This window comes from Pteropus vampyrus, unplaced genomic scaffold (assembly GCF_000151845.1).
Source record: "Pteropus vampyrus isolate Shadow unplaced genomic scaffold, Pvam_2.0 Scaffold651, whole genome shotgun sequence".
Taxonomy (NCBI): domain Eukaryota; kingdom Metazoa; phylum Chordata; class Mammalia; order Chiroptera; family Pteropodidae; genus Pteropus; species Pteropus vampyrus.
The window spans coordinates 723943-744004 of NW_011889432.1; the positions used below are offsets into that span (position 1 = coordinate 723943).

A 20062-nucleotide genomic window follows, 5' to 3' on the forward strand; every position below is an offset into this window, starting at 1 on the left:
TAAAATCAAGCAAAAGTAAATGAATTATAGAATGAATGGATATTTAACAGAAAAGAAAGATTTACTGACCTGAAAGCTTTTTTTAAGATACAATTGACAAACCTTTAGCTATATACTAAGATAAAAAGGGAATAGTCAAATAAGATTATATATAAAATTGGAGTTGTTATAACTGATAAAATAGAAATGCAAACAATTGTAAGAGACTGGTATGAACTATAATATGCCAACAAATTAGATAACATTTTATAAATGGATAAATTACTAGAAACATACAACTTAGCAAGACTGAATCATGAAAAAAGGAAATGTGAACAGACCAAAGACTAAGAAGATTGAATCAATAATCAAAAATCTCCCAACAAGTAAAAACCTAGGACCTGATAACTCAATAGTGATTTCTACCAAACTTTTAAAAAGGTATTAATGCCAAACTTCTCAAACTAACCCCCAAAATTAGAGGGCCAAATACATCCAAACTCAATTATGAGGTCACCGTTATCCTAATATCAAATTTATTACAAGGAACTACAAGAATTGAAAATTCTAAGCCCATATCCCTGAGGAACATAGATGCAAAAGTCCTTGACATAATACTAACAAAATTAATTCAACAGCACATAAAAAGGATCATACACCATGCTTAAGTGGAATTTATCCCTAAGATGCAAGGATAGTTCAGCATATGAGAATTAGTAAATGTAATGCACCACATTAACAGAATGAAAGAGAAAAATCATGATCATCTCAGTAGATGTAGAAAAATGATTTGAAAAAATTCAACACCTTTCATGATAAAAATTCTCAAAAAATTACATATAAGAGTATACCTCAGCATAATATAAAAACATACATGACAGGCTCACAGGTAACATCAAACTCAGTGGTGAAGTTAGGTTTTTACAATCAGGAACAAGACAAGAATCCCCACTCTTACCTCTTGTATTCAACATGCTCCTAGAAGTCCTAGCCATGATTAGGAAAGAGAAGGAAATCAAAGGAATTCAAGTAATAAAAGAGGAAGTAAAATTATCTTTTTTAGCAGATTATGTAATCTTATGTATAGGAAATCCTACAGACTCCACCACAATACTTAGAACTAATAAACAAATTCAGTAATGTTGCAGAACACAAAATCAAAGACAAATATCAATTGTGTTTCTATACACTAACAATGAACTATCAGAAAGAGAAGTTAAGAAAGCAATACCAGTTGTAATAGCATCAAAAGCAACAAAATATTTAGGAATAAATTTTACCAAATATGTGAAAGACATGGACACTGCAAACTATAAAACGCTGATGAAATAAATTGAAGAAGACACGAATAAATAGAAAGATGTTTGGTTTTCTTCTATTGGAAGAAAGAATATTATTTACATGTCCATAGTAGTCAGAACAATGTACTGATTCCATGCAATTCCTTTCAAAATCCCAATAAAATTATTAGAGAAATAGAAAAATATATATATCCTAAAATTTATATGGAACCACAAGAGAATATGAATAGCCAAAGCAAGATTGAGGAAGAAGAATAAAACTGGCGGGATCACACTTCCTGAATTTAAATTATCTTACACAGGTATAGTAATCAAAACAATATAGCAATTACATAAAATAGTCACATAAACCAATGGGACAGAATACAGAGCCCAGAATTAAGCACATACATGTAAAAGTCAGTTGATCTTTGACAAGGATGTGAAGAATATAATAGGGAAATTATAATGTCTTCAATGAATGTTGTTGGTAAAACTAGACATCCACACGCAAAAGAATGAAACTGGACCTTTATGTTACATGACTCACAAAAGATAACTCAAATGAATTTTAGATGTAATTGTAATACCTGAAGCCATAAAACTTCTAAAAGAAAACATAGGTCAAAAACCTCTTTGATATTCATTTTGGCAATGAATTTCTTTTAAATAAGTTGCCGAAGGCAAAGGCAAAACACCCTAAATATATAAATGGGAATACATGAAACTAAAAATTTCCTTCACAGAAAAGAAAAAGGCAAATACTGTATGATTTCACTTATATGTGGAATCTAAAAAAGCAAAATAAATGAACAAACAAAACAGAAACAAATTCATAGATACAGAAAACATTTTGATGGTTGCCAGATAGGAGGTTTTTAAGGGGATGGGTAAAGGATGGAAAGTATTAAGAAGTATGAATTGGTAATTACAAAGTAGTCATGGAAACATAAAATATAGCATAGAGAATATAGTCAATAATATTGTAATAACTATGCATGGTATCAGATGCATACTAGATTTATCAGGGTGATCACTTTATAAGTTATATAAATGTCTAATTACTATGTTGTACACCTTGAAACTAATGTATGTCAGTCTTAATTGAAAAAATATATATTTTAAAAAGGAAACAAATTGAAAAGACAATCTATGGAATGGGAGAAAATATTTGCAAACCATATAACTGATAAAGGGTTAATATCTAAAGAATATAAAGTACTCATAAAACTCAATATCAAAGAAACAAATAATCCAATGTAAAAATTGGCAAGAGATCTAAATAGACATTTTCCCAAAGAAGACATAATATGGACAATATATACATGAAAAGTTGAATATCACTAATCATTAGGGAAGTGCAAGTCAAACCACGGTGAGATACCATGTCACACCTGTTAAGATGTCTATTATCAAAAGGAGGAGAGATAAAAATGTTAGAATGTAGAGAGAAGGGAAATCTTGTGCACACTGTTGGTGGGAATGCAAGTTGGCATGATTTACATGTTGGTAGAATGCACCAGTGAAACCATATTATCCAGGGTTTTTAAATTTTTAAATTTTGGTAATTTTGTGATTGTTGATTCTATCTCCTTGTTATTGATATATTCATACTTTGTATTTATTCATCATTCGGCATTGGTACTTTGAAAGTTTCTAGTAATTTATCCAATTCTTTGGGGTTGTTCAATTCGATGGTGTATGAATGTTCTACGTTGTCTCTTATGATTATTTGTATTGTTGTGGTATCAGTTGTGATGTATCCTCTTTCTTTTCTGATTTTATCTCTCTTTTATTCTTAGGCATTATAAAATTTTGTCAATTTTATCTTTTCAAAAACTAGCTTTTAGTTTCATTATTATTTTCTACTGTTTTCTGGTCTTTATGTTATTTATTTCTGTTCTGATGTTTATTATGTCCTTCCTTCTTTGTTCTTGGTTTGTTACTCTTTTCCTAGTTCTATGTGATGTAAAATTAATTTGGTTAATTGAGATCTTTATTTTTTTAAATTAAAATATAGCTGACATAACATTGTATATTTTTCGGTGTACAAGATAATGACTTGATATGTGTATATATTGCAGAAATACTACCACAATAAATTTAGTTATCCATTACCACACATGGTTATAAACTTTTTTTTTGTGACGAGAACTTTTAAGATCTAGTCTTATAGCAACTTTCTCTCATTTCTTAGGTTCCTTTATATTTTGATAGCTTCCTTTACAGTACAGAAGTTTTGTTTTGTTTGTTTTAGTTTCACGTAGTCCCACTTATTTATTTTTGCTTTTGCTGCTTTTGGTTTTGGTGTGAAATCCCCCCTCCCCCCAAAAAAAATCACTAAGACTGATATCATGGAGCTTACCCACTAGATGTCCTAGAAATTTTTTGATTTCAGATCATTCATTCAAATGTTTAATCTATTTTGAGTTGTTTTTTGTTTATGGTGTAACATAGTCCAGTTTCATTCTCTGGTGTGTATCTGTCCAGATTTCCCAACAACATTTATCTTTTTCTTATTGTGTATTCTTGGCTTCTTTGTCGTAAACTGAACATACATACATGGATTTATTTTTGAACTCTGTGTTCTGCTCATTGATCTATGTGTCTGTTTTAATGTCAATGTCATACTCTTTTGATTACTATATCTTCGTGATATAGTTTGGAATCAGGAAAAGATGCCTCCAGCATTGTTCCTCTTTCTGAAGATTGCTTTGACTATTGGGGAATCTTTTTTTTTTTGTTCCATATAAATTTTAGGATTTTTTGTTCTATTACTGTGAAAGATCCCATTGGAATTTTCCTTCGGATTGCATTGAATCTGTAGATTGCTTTGGATAATAGGAATATTTTCAAAATATTCATTCTTTCCATCCATAAGCATGGATTTTGTTTTTATTTTTGTCTTCAATTTTTCACCAAAGTCTTATATTTTCAGTGTACAGGTCTTCTACCTCAGTTTTATTCCTAGATGTTTTATTATTTTTGATGCTTGTAAATAGGATTGTTTTATTAACATTTTTTCTGATAAGCCATTATTAGTGTATAGAAACAACAAATTTTTGTATATTGATTTTGCATTCTGCAACATTATAAAATTTGTTAATTAGTTCTAAAAGTTTTTGGTGTAGTCTTTAAGATTTTTAATTTTAACCTTTTATTAACACATAATTGACATACAATATCCTGTTGTTTCAAGTGTACATCATAGTGATTGATTTTATATACATTCTATAATGATCCCCATGGTAAATCTAGTTACCATCAATCACCATACAAAATTATTATAACATATTGACTATATTCTCTACGCTGTACTATGTATTTCCATGAGTTATTTATTTTACAACTGGAAGTTTATACATCTTTGTCCCTTCACCTATTTCACTCACTTCTCAACCTCTCCCCATTCTCATAACCACCAATTTGTTTCTCTGTATCTGTTGGCATATTTGTTTTGTTTTGATTTTTGGATTTCACATAAGTGAAATCAAGGTTATTTGTCTTTTTCTGTCTGATTTATTTCAGTTAGAATAATATCATCTGTGTTCGTCCATGATGTCACAAATGACAAGTTTTCATTATTTTTATGGCTGAGTAATATTCCATTTTATATATACCACATCTTCCTTATTTATTAATCTATTCATGCCTCCATATCAGAGCTATTGTAAATAATGCTGCAATGAACTTAGGCATGCCTATATCTCTTTGAATTGATGTTTCTGTTTTCTTTGGATAAATACACAAAAAAGAATGGCTAAATTATATAGGAGTTTTATTTTTCATTTTTTGAAGAATCCCCAAACTGTTTTACATAGTGGCTGCACAATTTTACATTTCCACCAACAGTGTACAAGGATTCCCTTTTCTCCATATCATTCCCAACACTTATTTTTTTTCTATTTTTTGATAATAGATTCTGACAGATTTGAAGTGATATAATATTGTGGTTTTGATTTGTATTTCCATGATGGTTACCGATGTTGAGCATCTTTTCATCTGCTTATCTGATTGTCTATTGAAATACTCTCCCTTCTTTCTTTAAATTGTGTAAGTTCTTTATATATTTTGAATATTAACAACTTACAGGATATATGAATTTCAAATATGTTCTCGCATTCAGTAGGTTGCCTTTCAATTTTGAGGGACTTTTTTTGTCACTGTGCAAAATAATTTTATTTTGATGTAATTTAATTTGCTTATTTTTACTACTGTTACCCTTATCTGTGTAGACTTGTCTAAAAAATATTGCTAAGGCTGATGTCAAATAACATACTGCTGAGTTGGGAGGAAACATGGCAGAGTGAGAGACATCCCCAGATCTCTCCCCTTGAAACAACAATAAGCCGAACATTAAAACTCGACAAAAAACACCGAAACTTCACACCAGCATGTCTGAGTATGCGATCTGCGCACAAGAGCTACCACAGGTCGGAATCCAGGTGTTGGGCAGTAGACAGGGAGAAATAAAGAAACTGCAGCACATAGCCACTGGAGCTCCCTGTAGAGTTTGGGGGAGGTGAGAAGGAGCAGCGACTTCCCTGAAGAGCCCTGCCTAGGAGAGTTTGTGAGTTCCACGCAACCAGCGGCAAGTCCCAGTCATCAGGGCAGAAAGCAGAGAAGGGGAAAGCAGAAAAACAACAGTTGATTTTTACCAGGCACAGTTGCAAAACTGAGGCTGAGCTGCAGCCCCCAACACCTAACCCAGAGTGCCCCACACCCCATACCCTCTGACACAATCAGGGAGCCCCAAGAAAATCTGAGCAAATGCTATCGAAACTGTTGCTAACACTGACAGGGACTGAGACTGAGGGTAGTGACCGTGACTAAATATCTACAAGAAAATAAAAATGCATTATTAAGGCTTTATATAAAGCAGGGATCCAGGAGGCTTAGACACAACCTACTGGAAACCAAAGGAAAAACACCTTCTTTATAACAAGCTAAAGAGGGACATTTATATAATAAATCTTCTCTATGGAAAAAAAGCAGAATACATTTCTATTAATGCCCAGGCAGAGAAATAGTCCATTAAACACCATAAACAACCAAGGTGACAAGGCATCTCAGAAAGAAAGAGAAAAATCTCCAGAAAATAGGCTTACACACATAGAAATATGCAACTTAAATGATAGAGAATTCAGGATGGTACTTCTCAAAAAACTCAGTGAATTCAGATACAAGTCATATAAACAATTTCAGGATTTGAAAAAAACAACTACATGAGCAGAACAAGGAGATTGAAACCCCGAAAAAAAACCAAATAGACCTTCTGGAGATAAAAGACACACTGCAAGAATTGAAAAATGAAATAGGAAGCTTGGGAAATAGAGTCGACCAAATAGGGGAAAGGATCAGTGATATCAAAGACAGAACTCTAGAAATTAATCAGAAGGAAGAAGAGAGACATCGAAGAATGAAAAATAATGAAAGAGAAATATAAGAACTAGCTGATATCATCAGGAGAGGAAAGATAAGAATAGTGGGCATTATTGAAGGCGAGGAAAAGGAGCAGGGACTAGAAAGCATTTTCAGACAAATAGTGGATGAGAATTTCTCAAATCTAAGGAATAAGCTGGAACTTGGAATTCAATAAATCAACAGAACACCTAATTACCTCAATCCAAAAAGGCCTTCTCCAAGACACATTTTATTAAAATTACCAAAAATCAATGACAAGGATAGAATTCTCCGAGCAGCCAGGAAGAATAACATGGTAACATATAAAAGAAAGCCCATTAGATTATCCTCGGACTTCTCAGTGCAGACCTTTCAAGCTAGAAAAGAATGGAATGAAATATTTAAACTATTAAGTGAAAGGAACTACCAGCCTAGAATAATGTATGCAGCTAAGCTCTCCTTTAGATATGAAAGAGAAATTAAGACCTTTCCAGATATACAGAAATCGAGGGAATTCTCCACTACGAGGCTTGCACTACAATAAATACTGAAAGGAGTCAGCTCACCTCAAACAAAATGACAGAAAAAAAAATACATAATAAGGAATAAAGTGACTATCAGGCAAATAGAAGCAGTGCATCCCTTACTAAGAACAGGGCATTATAAGCTTAAATAATGAGAATTGCTATAGCAAGATATTAATGAACGTTCAGCATACATATGGACAAATAGAGATAGCAATGACTGAAAAGGGGAGGAGTCAAAGATCCAAATTTTCAAAGGAGTATGGAGATAAGGCACGCACAAAAGAAAAGGGATGACTATATATATATATATATATATATAAATATATATGCATATGTGTATGTATATGTACATGTATATGAATATATACGTATATGTATATGTATATGTATATAACTATCCTTAACAAATTCATAGTGGTAAAGACATACAAAATATTCAGAAGTGAAGTATATGACATAAAACAAGAAGGACTAAAAAAAACCCACGAAAGCCAACCAAAAACAAAACAAAACAAAACAAAACAACAAACAAACAAACACAAGGACAAGGAAGCAGTGGAAACACCAAGCAAAAGAAAAAAATAGCTGTAAGAAGACCTCATATTTCAATAATCACCCTAAATGTAAATGGACTGAACTCACAAATAAAAAGGCACAGAGCTGCAGACTGGATCAAAAAACAAAACCCAAACATATGCTGCCTTCAGGACACATATCTCAGCTCCAAAGATAAATCTAGACTCAAAGTGAAAGAGTGGAGAATGATATTTCAAGCAAATACCATTCAGAGAAAAGCAGGAGTAGCGGTATTAATATCAGATGAAATAGACTTCAAAATATAAAAGGGGAAGGAAGGTACTGAGGGATACTTCATAATGATAAAGGTAATCATGCACAAAGAAGACATAACACTTATTAATTTCTATGCTCCCAAACAGGGAGACCTAATATGTAAAGCAAATGCTAACAGAACTAAAGGGAGAAACAGACCGAAACACTATCGTACTACGAGACTTAAATATCACACTGTCAGATATGGACAGATCATTTAAACAGGAGATCAATAAGGAAATAACATCATTATATGACACATTAGATGAACTGGACATAATTGACATTTTTCAGAGCCTTCCATCCCAAAACAGCTGTTTATACATTCTTCTCTAGTGCACATGGAACATTCTCAAGAATCGACCACATACTGGGACACAGAGATAGCCTCAACAAATATAAGAGGGTTGAAATCATACCAACCATATTCTCTGATCATAATGCTTTGAAACTAGAGATCAACTGCAAAAAGAATGCAGGAAGAACCACAAATACATGGAGATTAAACAACATGCTACTGAAGAATAACTGAGTCAGAGAAGAAATGAAAAGAGAGATCAAGAGATACATAGAAATGAATGATAACGATAGTACAACATATCAAAACTTTTGTGCCACGCTGTACTAAGAGGAAAGTTCATATCATTACAGGCCTACTTCCAAAATAAAAATTAACCCAAATAGACAACCTAACGCATTATCTTAACAAACTAGAAAAGGAAGAACAAATGAACCTAAAGTCAGTGGAAAGAAGGAAATAATCAAAATTAGAGCAGAAATAAATGAAGTTGAAAAAATAAACAGAGTTGGTTCTTTGAGAAGGTTAATATAATTGACAAACCTCTGGCTAGACTCAGTAAAGAAAAAAGTGAAAGGACAAAAATAAATAAAATAAGGTATGAAAGTGGGGAAATTACGACTTACATCACATAAACACAAAGGATGATACACATGGAACATTGAATAAAGTTCAAGGATAGTATGAAAAAATATATAACACCAAATTTAATAACCTAGAAGAAATGGACCAGTACTTAGAAAAATACAACCTTCTTAGACTGAATCAAGAAGAACTGGAACATGTAAATAGACCTATCTGCAGGATGGAAATTGAAATAGTCATCAAAAATCTACCAAAAAGTAAAAGTCCAGGACCAGATGGCATCACCAGTGAATTCTACCAAACATGCAAAGAAGAGTTAATACCTATTCTCCTCAAACTCTTCCATAAAGTTGAAGAGGAGGCAATACTTTGCAACACATTTTATGAGGCCTATATTACTCTGATATCAAAACCTGGTAATAATAACAAAAAAAGAAAAGTACAGACCAGTATCTCTCATGAACACAAATTCTAAAACCCTAAATAAGATACCGAACCGAATGAAGCAACATATTTAAAAGATTATACACCACGATCAAGTGGGCCTCATCACAGGGGAACAGAGATTATTCAACATGCACAAATTGATTAATGTAATACATCACATAAATAATTTTAAAAATAAGAATCATATGATCATATCAAGAGATGCAGAAAAAACCTACGACAAGACACAACATACATTTATAATAAAAACACTTAACAAAATCAGTACAGAAGGAAAGTACCTTGACATAATAAAAGTTATATATGACAAACCCTCAGCCAATATTATACTTAATGGTGAAAAACTAGAAATCTTCCCTCTAAGATCAGGAACAAGGCAAGGCTGTCCAATACCGCCACAGTTATTGAACATAACATTAGATGTCCTAGCAAGTGAAATCAGACAAAAGAAAGATATAAAAGGCATCCAAATAGGAAATGAAGAAATAAAACTGTCATCATTTGAGGATGACATGATTCTCTGTATAGAATACCCTAAAGTCTCCACGAGAACAATATTAGAAACAATAAGCAAATACAGTAAAGTTTTTGGATCCCTAATCAATGTCCAAAAATCCATAGCATTCCTATACTCTTATAATGAATGTCAGAAAAGGAAGTGGAAAGAGAATTCCTTTTGCAATTGCAACAAAAAGAATAAAATATATAGGAATAAATTTAATGAAACATGTGAAGGACCTATATAATGAAATCTTTAAGACCCTATTAAAAGAAATTGAAGAAAATACAAAGAAATGGAAAGATATTCCATGTTCTTGGATTGGAAGACTCAACATAGTTAAAATGATCTTATTACCTAAAGTATTATACAGATTTAATGCAATCCCCATCAAAATTCCTTCGGCATTTTTTATAGAAATAGAACAAAAAATCATCAGATTTTCATGCAAGCACAAAAGACCCTGAAATGGTAAAGCCATGCTGAGAAAAAAGAACAAGGCTGGAGGCATCACTCTGCCCGACTTTAAATTATACTACAAAGAGACAGTAGTCAAAACGGCATGGTATTGATGTGAAAACAGACACCCGGACCAGTGGTACAGAGTCAAGAGTCCAGGAGTGAACCAATATTTATATGAGCAAATAAATTTTGAAAAAAAAAGTTAAAAACATACAGTGGAGAAACGTAAGCCTCTTCAATAAATTGTGTTTGGAAAACTGGAAAGCCCACTGGAAAAAAAATGAAACTGGACTGTTGTTTATCGCCACACACCAAAATTAACTCAAAATGGATTAAGGACCTGAATATAAGACCAGAAACAATAAAATACATAGAAGAAAACATAGGAAGTAAACTCAAGGACCTTGGACTTAAAGAGGATTTTATGAATTTGACCTCAAAAGCAAGGGACATAAAAGCAAAAATACGTGAATGGGACAACATCAAACTTAAAGCTTCTGCTCAGCAAAAGAAATCGTCAACAAATAAAGAGACAACCATCTGAATGGGAATATATATTTGTAAGCAATGCCTGTGATAACGGCCTAATAAAGGGGGTCATATATGTGGTGACAGAAAGAAATCTAACTATGGGAGATGAACATACAATGTAAATACACACACACACACACACACACACACACACACACACACACACACACACACACATATATATGCCTTACTGTTAAAGTGTACAGCTGAACCTTATTGAATTTCATTAACCAATGTCACCATAAAAAATAATAATAATTTTAAAAAATTCTGGACTATCATACCATATACAAAGTTAATTCAAAATAGATTAAAAGATTGAATGTTGAACTTGAAACTTTAATATTCCTAGGGGGGGAAAAAAACAGGCAGTATGTTATTTTTTTTCTTATCACTTAAATTGTTTTTTAAGTGAAGATTATTAGGGTAACATTGGTTAATAAAATTATATAATTTTCAGGTGTGCATTATAATTTGACATCTATATATTCTATTGTGTGATTACCACCCAAAGTCCAGTTACATTCAGCTACCATATATTTGATCCCCTTTACCTACTTCACCCTCCCCCTATCCCTCCTATATTTCACCCCATTTAACCGTCTACATACCCCCTCCTCCCCCAACCCCTACCCTCTGGTAACCACTAGTCTCTAGTCCATGTTCATGAGTCTCTGTTTGTTTGTCCTGTTCATTTGTTGCTTTTAGGTTTATATCCCATGTATAAGTGATATCATGTGATTTTCGACGTTTTCTGTCTGGCTTATTTCGCTTAGCATGATTATCTAGAGGTCTATGCAGATTGTCGCAAATGACAATATTTCATCTCTTCTTATGGCTGAGTAATATTCCATTGTATATATGTACCACAGCTTCTTTATCCAATCATCTATCATAGAGTACTTCAGTTGCTTCCATGTCCTGGCCACCGTGAATAATGCTGCTATGAACATTGGTGTGCAAATATCTTTTGGAGATGAGTTTTCAAGTCTTTGGGGTAAATACACAGCAGAGGGTTTGCTGGATTATATGGCAGATCAATTCTTACATTTCTGAGCATACTCCATACTGTTTTCCATAGTGGCTGTATCAATTTGCAGCCCCACCAACAGTGTATGAGGGTCCCTTTTTCTCTGCATCTTCTCCAATATTTTTAAAGTAAAATGATTTATTTTGCTGAGCAGAAGCTTTTCAGTTTGATATAGTCCCATTCATTTATTTTTGCTTTTACTTCCCTTGCTTTTGAGATCAAATTCATAAAATCATCTTTAAATCCAAGGTCTTTGATCATAATTGGATGCTGTATCTTGTCGAAGGTTTTTTCCGCATCTTTTGATATGATCATATGATTCTTATTGTTTAATTTGTTTATGTGTTATATCACATTAATCGTTTTGCTTATGTTGAACCATCCCTGTGCTCCTGAGATGAAGCCCACTTTATCGTGGTGTGTAATCTGTTCAAGTTGTTGCTGTATTTGGTTCACTAGCATTATTTAGGATTTGTGCATCTGTGTTCATGAGAGATACTGGTCTGTAGTTTTCTTCTTTTGGGTGTTATCTTTACCAGGTTATGGTATCAAGGTAATGTTGGCCTTATAAAATGAATTTGGAACTATTACCAACTCTTCGATTTTTTTGGAAGTGTTTGAGGAGAATAAGTATTAAATCTTCTTTGAATGTTTCGTAGAATTCACTGGTGAAACCATCTGGCCCAGGACTTTTCCTTTTTTGGTTTTTGATGATTGTTTAAATATCCATATTTAGATTTGGAAGTAGGTTTTTGATGATTGTTTAAATTTCCATATTTAGATTTTCCAGATCTCCATGATTTAGTCTAGGAAGGTTGTATTTTTCTACGTAGTGGTCCATTTCTTCTTATTAAATTTGGTGTTATATATTTTGCATATAATTCTTGCATGTTCCTTTGTATTTCGGCAGTGTCTGTCATAATTTCCTCTCTTTCATCTCTGATTTTGGTCATTTGTGTCCTTTCTCTTTTTCTTTAGTGAGTATAGCTATGGGTTTGTCAATTTTACTAACCTCAAAGAACCAGCTCTTTGTTGCATTTATTTTTTTCTATTGTTTTTTGTTTATTTGTTTGTTTTCAATTTCATTTATTTCTCCTCTAATTTTGATGATTTCTTTCCTTCTGCTGACTTTGCTTCATTTGTTCTTCCTTGTCATGTATAGTCTTCATTATGTTGTGGTACATTCCCACTTTACTCACTTCGTTGAGAGTTTTTTCTTTTATCATGAATGGATGATTAATTTTGCCAAATTGTTTTTCTGCATCTATTGAGTTGATTATATATATGATCTTATCCTTTATTTTGTTACTGTTGTATATCATATTGATTCTTTTGTGGATGTTGAAACACCCTTGCACCCCTGAAATAAATCCTCCTTGATCCTAGCATATGATCACTTTCATGTGCTACTGAATTCAGTTTGCTAATATTTTGTTGAGAATTTTCATGTGTAAATTCATCAGTGATATTTGGAAAATAATTTTCTTTTCTTGCGGTTTCTTTTTCTGGTTTTGGCATCAGGATAATACTGGTCTCACAAAATAAATTTGGAAATGCTCCATTCTCTTCTATTTTTTGGAAAGCTTAGGAAGGATTGTATTTGTCTTTTAATATTTGATTGAATTCAACAATGAAGCCATGTTGTCTTGGACTTCTGTTTTTGTGGAGGCTTTTGATTACTGATTTAATCTCCTTCATAGTAACTATAATTCGTATTTTGTATTTTTTTTCTTATTCATTCTTGGAAGATTGTATGTTTCCAGGAACTCATCGATTTAGTCTAAGTTTTCCAATTTGTTGGAAAATTGCTCATAATAGTCTCTTGGATTCTTTATATTTCTATGGTATCTGCTGTAACATGTCTTCTTTATGATTTTATTATTTGAGCCTTCTCTTTTTTTCTTTATGAGTCTAGCTAAAGGTTTGTCTATTCTATATTTCATTTCAAAAAATCAGCTCTTAGTTTTATTTATCTTTTCTATTTTCTTTTCTGCTGTCTATTTCATTTTATTTCACTCTAATCTTTGTTGTCTCTTTCCTTCTAAAAGGGCTTCCTTCCTTCTAAAAGGGAATAGGTTTTTCTTTCTTAGTTCCTTGAGGTGTAAAATTGTCTTGTGAATTTGAGATCTTTTTTGTTTCTTAACATTAGTGTCTATTAATATGAACTTCTTTATTAGAACTGCTTTTGCTGCATCCCAGAAATTTTAGTATATTTTATTTCAGTTTTCATTTGTCTCAAGTTTTTTTAAGTTTCTCTTTTGGTTTATTCTTTGACCCTTTGGTTTTTAAGTATCATGTTATTAGGCTCCACACATTTGTGAATTCTCCAGTTTCCTTTTTGTAATTGATTTCTACTTTCATACCATTGTTGTCTGATAAGATTTTTTTTTCTTGTAAAAAGGTGAACAGTTCTATCACCAGGGGTTTGGGACAACTAGTTTTGTTAGAGGCTGTATTGTAGGACAGCCTATGGTGATATGTCAAATGCTGGACCATTCTGAATCAATTCTTCATTGCCTTTGTTTTTTTAGCTTATATAAAACTATTGTATACAGTGGGCAAATGGACTCTACAGCTACCTGAAGCTTATATCAATTCTTAAAAATGAAAGATGGCTCTAGTCAATGGCATAATATGATTCTTTGAATGTTAGTGATTTTGGTCTAAGCTCATAACTAGTTATACTGTAGAACTAAATAGATTTTCTTCTAGGCAGCAGGTTCCTTTCAGGCATATAAAGACAGGAAAATAGATGTTTCTTTAAATTCTCTTGTGTCTTCTTTAGCTTCCTTGGCAAAAGCTTTTTTTTCACAATGGAATGCATTCCTACTAGACTCTATTGGGAAGTCTTAAGTGTTAACTATGTTAAGCGACTGAGAAATGATATGCATAAGTGAGGTATAAAAAATGAGAAAAATCAGATGAGAAATATAAAGAAAGGGAAAAGCACTAAGAAAGTGGTAATGAGACAAAGAAGAAATTGCTCCTAATATAATTAACAAGTAAAAGCCTCAATACAGCATTGTATTTCCATAAAGATAGATTTTTCCATAGACATACATTTCAATTTTTGAGAAAGGAGATGATATTAGAAAATTTGGAAGATTTGTCTGTCAGGTAAAAAATGTTGCCCTAAAAATGGGTTTAGTAACTTTTTATTCAAAATAAGATATTCACAGAATAAGAAATGATTGAGAATAGCATTGCTCTAAGGGGGAGAAGTTGCCTCGATGTATGTATGTATGTATATATATTTGAGAAATAGCAGTAGTTGTTACTTTTTATACTGAAATATTTTTGATATTTTAATTTTCTTCAGTTATGAAGTATTTTGTGTCATAAAATATGATGTCTTGGAGAATATTCCATGTGATCTTGATAAAAATGTGTATCCTCCTGGTTTTAAATAGAATGTCCTATAAATGTCTGTTCACTCAATCTGGTCTAATATGTTATTTAAATGAAATATTTTATTATTAATTTTTTCTCTCTGGATTACCTGCTTTTTGTTGAAAGTGGGTTATTGAGGGTCCCAGCAGCCCAGAAGTATCAGCTGCGGTTGTTTTGCCCTAGGGCACCAAAAGAGAAAGTTGGAGACTGGAGTATGTATGCTTGCTTGGCGAGGGTGTGGCAAGGGCTGGCTCCGGAGGATGCTGAGCCCCTGCCTGATGCCTGGAGTACATGAGAGCCATACAGGAGCTCAAAGTGTGTCTCCTCGAGGGCCAACAGATTTTGGAAATCAAGTATTGTATGTCGATTTGTCCAAGATTACTTTGACTACAACATCGGCCTGATGCTGGGGCATCTTTTATGACCAAAATCGTGCCTTGTGGAAATGAACTTCATAAGTTCCTCATCTTGGACACCGTTGATCAGGAACAGTTTCATTCACTGGCTCCCATGTACTATCATGGATCCTTTACAGATGTCATAGTGTATGATGTTACCAAACAGGAGTCATTCCTTACCTTGAAGAATTGGTGAAAGAACGTGGTCCAGAAAACATTCTAATGGCTATTGCTGGGAACAAATGTGATCCCTCAGATATTAGGGAGGTTCCTTTGAAGGATACAAAGGAATATGTGAATCCGTAGGTGCCATGGTGGTCAAAACAAGTGCAAAAATGCTATTAATATTGAAGAGCTCTTTCAGGGGATCAGTCTCTAGAACCCACCCTTGGACTCCCATGAGAAAGGAAACAATGGAGCAATCAAACTTGGGAAGCAAACCGCCTAAGCTAGCTGATACTTGAAGAAGTCAGAGCCACCTCCCCACACACTGCTGAAGGACCTGCCCTCCCATTCTCCATGGCCTGGTACCTCACTTAGAAGTGAGTATGCTGGCTTGGCATCCTGGAGGACCTGCAGGAATGGGGCAGGAAATGTCCATAGAAAAGGATTTGAGAAAATTCTGGAAAAATCCACCACAAAGCCATTTGTACATGAAATGCAGATGGGAAGATGGGATGTTAGGTAATAAGTATATTTTGAGTTTTTGCTAAAAACCTTAACATTCTCAATTTGTACAAAAATCTTACTGGCTCATTATGTGTGTGAGATGCTAAAGTAGTGTTCCACTCTGAATACCTGTGTTCCCTAGCCAAATTCCAGTAACTTCTTCAGTGTTATTGTCTTTGTTACCTAACCAGCCTTCACTGAAAGATTAATTTAATTAACCTTTCAGTGGAGTATAATTGGACCATCACTCAAGCTGTAGACTTGAGCTGTTATAAAAGTGGAGAAAGATGTATTAGAAACTATTGTCTACATCTCCAACTTTTACCTGATGAACATTTTTCTAGTTTTGTCATATATAAACAAGCCAAATTTGACTAAAAATATTGTATATAATTTTGGGACTAGGAGACCTACTTTGGAAGAATCATTTAAGCAGTATAATCGGTAACAGATACAGGATATAGATATTATTCCAGAGACCACTTGGCATGCATCACCTCCAAGGCAATAAATCATTACTCTCTTAGAGAATTTTAACACACAGTATTATTTACTAAGAGAATATGTCATCGTGTCATGTATAGGATGGATATCCACTAGAAGATGTTTGAGTCTATATAATAGGACAAACTTCTAATATTAGCAATTAATAACAGGTTACAGGAAAGCCATCGAGGGACTACCAGCAGCTTAAGATTCTAGACCCCCAAATGCAAAATGAGAGAAAGCATTTGACACGATGCCAAGCCTGGGGAGGTATTAGGGCTAGTGAGGGGTCCAACTCTGGAAAGCTGATTAAATGAGAATAGGCTTTGAAAAAAACTTTACTTTTTCAGGTTCCAGGTCTGCTCAATTAATTAAAGATGTCTGAATCAAAAGGCAGTAAGGGAGAAAAGGCATGGAAAGGAAGAAAAGCTATTTCTATTCCAAATTCAAATCCTATTACCATTTTAACTTTCATAAAAACCTGGGATCAAGAAGCAGTGGGTTTCCTATTAGGGCTTAAACTGAGAGGTGATTCTTAAAGGATATTTGGGTCGGTGACTTTTGTTGAGATTAAGAAACTGTAAAATAATAGCCTCAGAAAAGGTTAATGGTGCAGCATGGTCCAGCCAGTAGCTTCTTTACCATGAACATTCAAGGGCCAGCAAATATCTATTGAAAACCTACAATGTAAAAGCCAAGAGAGAGATCATGAGCTGATTAAAGACCTCCAACTTTGAGTAACTCAGTGTGTGCTGGTGCTTCACAGTCTTGTCACAGTTGTGCCCTCTGTGCTCTTGACACATAGAGACATCGAGTCCTGCCATCGACAAAAAAGAAGAGGCCTTGAGAGACCAGGATCAAGCTTATACTTCTTTATTTGGATGGTAATCAAGAAAACAGGTAGAAATCACAGATTAAGTTTATTTATTTATTTATTTATTTTTTAACTCAAGAATATGCTGTCGGTTTGATGTTCTTACTTCCTGCTTCACTCAGCTTACAAGAGTAGTCTTAGAATGTGAAGACTGGAAACACTTATTTTTGGTGCAAGAGTACTTCTGAGCTCTCCCACACAGGTACCTCAAAAAATGTTAGCAAGTGCCATTTGGATATCTTGGCAGAGATTTTTCAGGGTTTTTAAGATTTTTCTCCACATTGTCAACATGACTTGCTAACACAATTCTATTTGAGGCCAAACAATTATCATGCTTTTTCCCAAAGTTAGAAAATTTGGGGTGAAAATTGAAAATTGAAATGACCTCTTTCCAGGTGACATGTGGGCCTATTTTGGAACCTTTCTCCATCCAGCTGTTCTTGAGAACCTGAGTTTATCTCTAGACAGCCTCTCAGGTTGCCTAGCTAACGTGGTATGTGTGCCTGTGGAGTTATGCAGCTTTGGGCTGGGTCTCTAGTGGTTGCATGTTACATAAAATAGCTGGTCTTTTCGCATGTAGAGAGCTACCTATGGACAAGCCCATAATTTTATTTCAGAAGCACATGAGGGTGTGAAACCACTCTTTTACCTTTCCGTACTGCCTTAACTATTTAAGCCAGTCAGATGACATTATATATGATAATCACTTCTCAGAGCAATCGAAAAAGAGAGTAGATAGCACTTGGGCATGCAAGCCTTCGCATCGACATGGAATCTTCTCTGAAGATAAATGCTTAAGCCTTGTCCAAACTTTCTTATCTTCCTTTATTCTGCATTGAGACTATTTTCTGGCTGTTCTAATAATCGAATTGTAAGCAAGTAATAGTATGTAAAGGTCTGGAAATTACTATTGCTCTAAAATGTCAAGTAGTTTCATGTGACGTAGCATCCTTCAACCAATTTCCCCAAATTTGCTCCTTTTCCTCTTTTTTTTCCCCTTTCATGTGTCTATGTATAAATATGATTTTATATTTGTTATACCAACAGATAATCCATTTTACTGGTGAGCTTGGCTCATGAGTGTGTTATATAATGTAATCATGGGTTCTCATTGGGATTATTTCCCAGTGAAAAGCCCTAAGATGGCAGTAGAGTCATGCAAATATTTTATGTAGGTACATAATTGACTTGCCATTTTATAATTGAAAATGGTACACTAGGATGCTGAATATGACGTTACATTGTAGACTACAGAAGATTGAAGACTTAAAACTAAACCTTTATTGAACAAAAGGGCTGTGCGCCAATGAGAACTGAATTCATTTTCTGAGAGAAGTTTGGATGACTCAATTACTTCCTCTAAGATCAAGGAACATGGCATGTGATGGCTGCATTGAGCTCCTTTTAAGGGACTTCACTTCTCATTGCTCTGCAATGCTCGTAGTAAGTTAGATAATGAACTAGCTTATAAACTGAAGGACTCTGAGCTGTATTCAGACATCTTAGATATCTAGTTTACTCTTTTAACCCACATTGTTAAAACCAGACCTAGTGATCTAATGTTGGTGCTTTGCTTTGTAAACTGCTCTTTTTTCTCGTGTTTTTATGAAGGGCTTCTATCTGGGCTGGACCCAGTTCTCACATATGGAAGACACCAGTGCAGACAATTAGGACCTTTCCACCTTTTATTCTATAGTAAAGCATTGCTTCAACACCAGTTACTGAAGGGATTTTATGTACTCCATTGTATATTCTTGCCTCCTTTGTCACAGATTAATTTACTATATAACAGAGAATTTTTTTTCTGAGCTCTTTATTCTATTCCATTTCTATGTTTACCTGTTTCTATGCCAGTACCATACTGTTTTGATTATTGTAGCTTTGTAGTATAGTTTGAAATCAGAGGGCATGATAACTACAACTTTGTTTTTCTTTCACAAGATTACTTTGGCTATTCATTGTCTTTTGTGGTTCCATATAAATTTTATGATTAGTTATTCTAGTTCTGAGAAGAATGTTGTTGGTATTTTAATATGGATTGCATTGAATCTTTATATTGCTTTAGGTATTAAGGACATTTTTAATAATACCGATCTTTCTAATCCTTGACCATGGTATGCCTTTCCATATATTTCTGTCTGCTTCCATATCTTTCTTCAGTTTCCAGTAGTTCTCAGAGTACAGCTCTTTCACCTCTTTGGTTAAATTTATTCCTAGATATTTTATGTTTTTTAATGCAATTGTAAGTGGGATTGTTTTCTTAATTTTTCATTCTGATTGTTATTGGTATATCAATATAGAATAGAATAGAATCACAATAGAATCAGTATAGAAACACAACTGGTTTCTGTTTATTGATTTTATATCCTGAAA

At 33.6% G+C, this 20062-nt stretch overlaps 1 protein-coding gene and 1 pseudogene across 1 annotated transcript in view; both read left to right on the forward strand.

Moving 5' to 3' along the window:
* The window catches only part of LOC105308984 (negative regulator of P-body association), an 88001-nt gene that overhangs the window by 56391 nt on the left and 11548 nt on the right, over positions 1-20062 (forward strand). The window lies entirely within an intron of this gene.
* LOC105308991 lies at positions 15554-16108 on the forward strand (annotated as a pseudogene).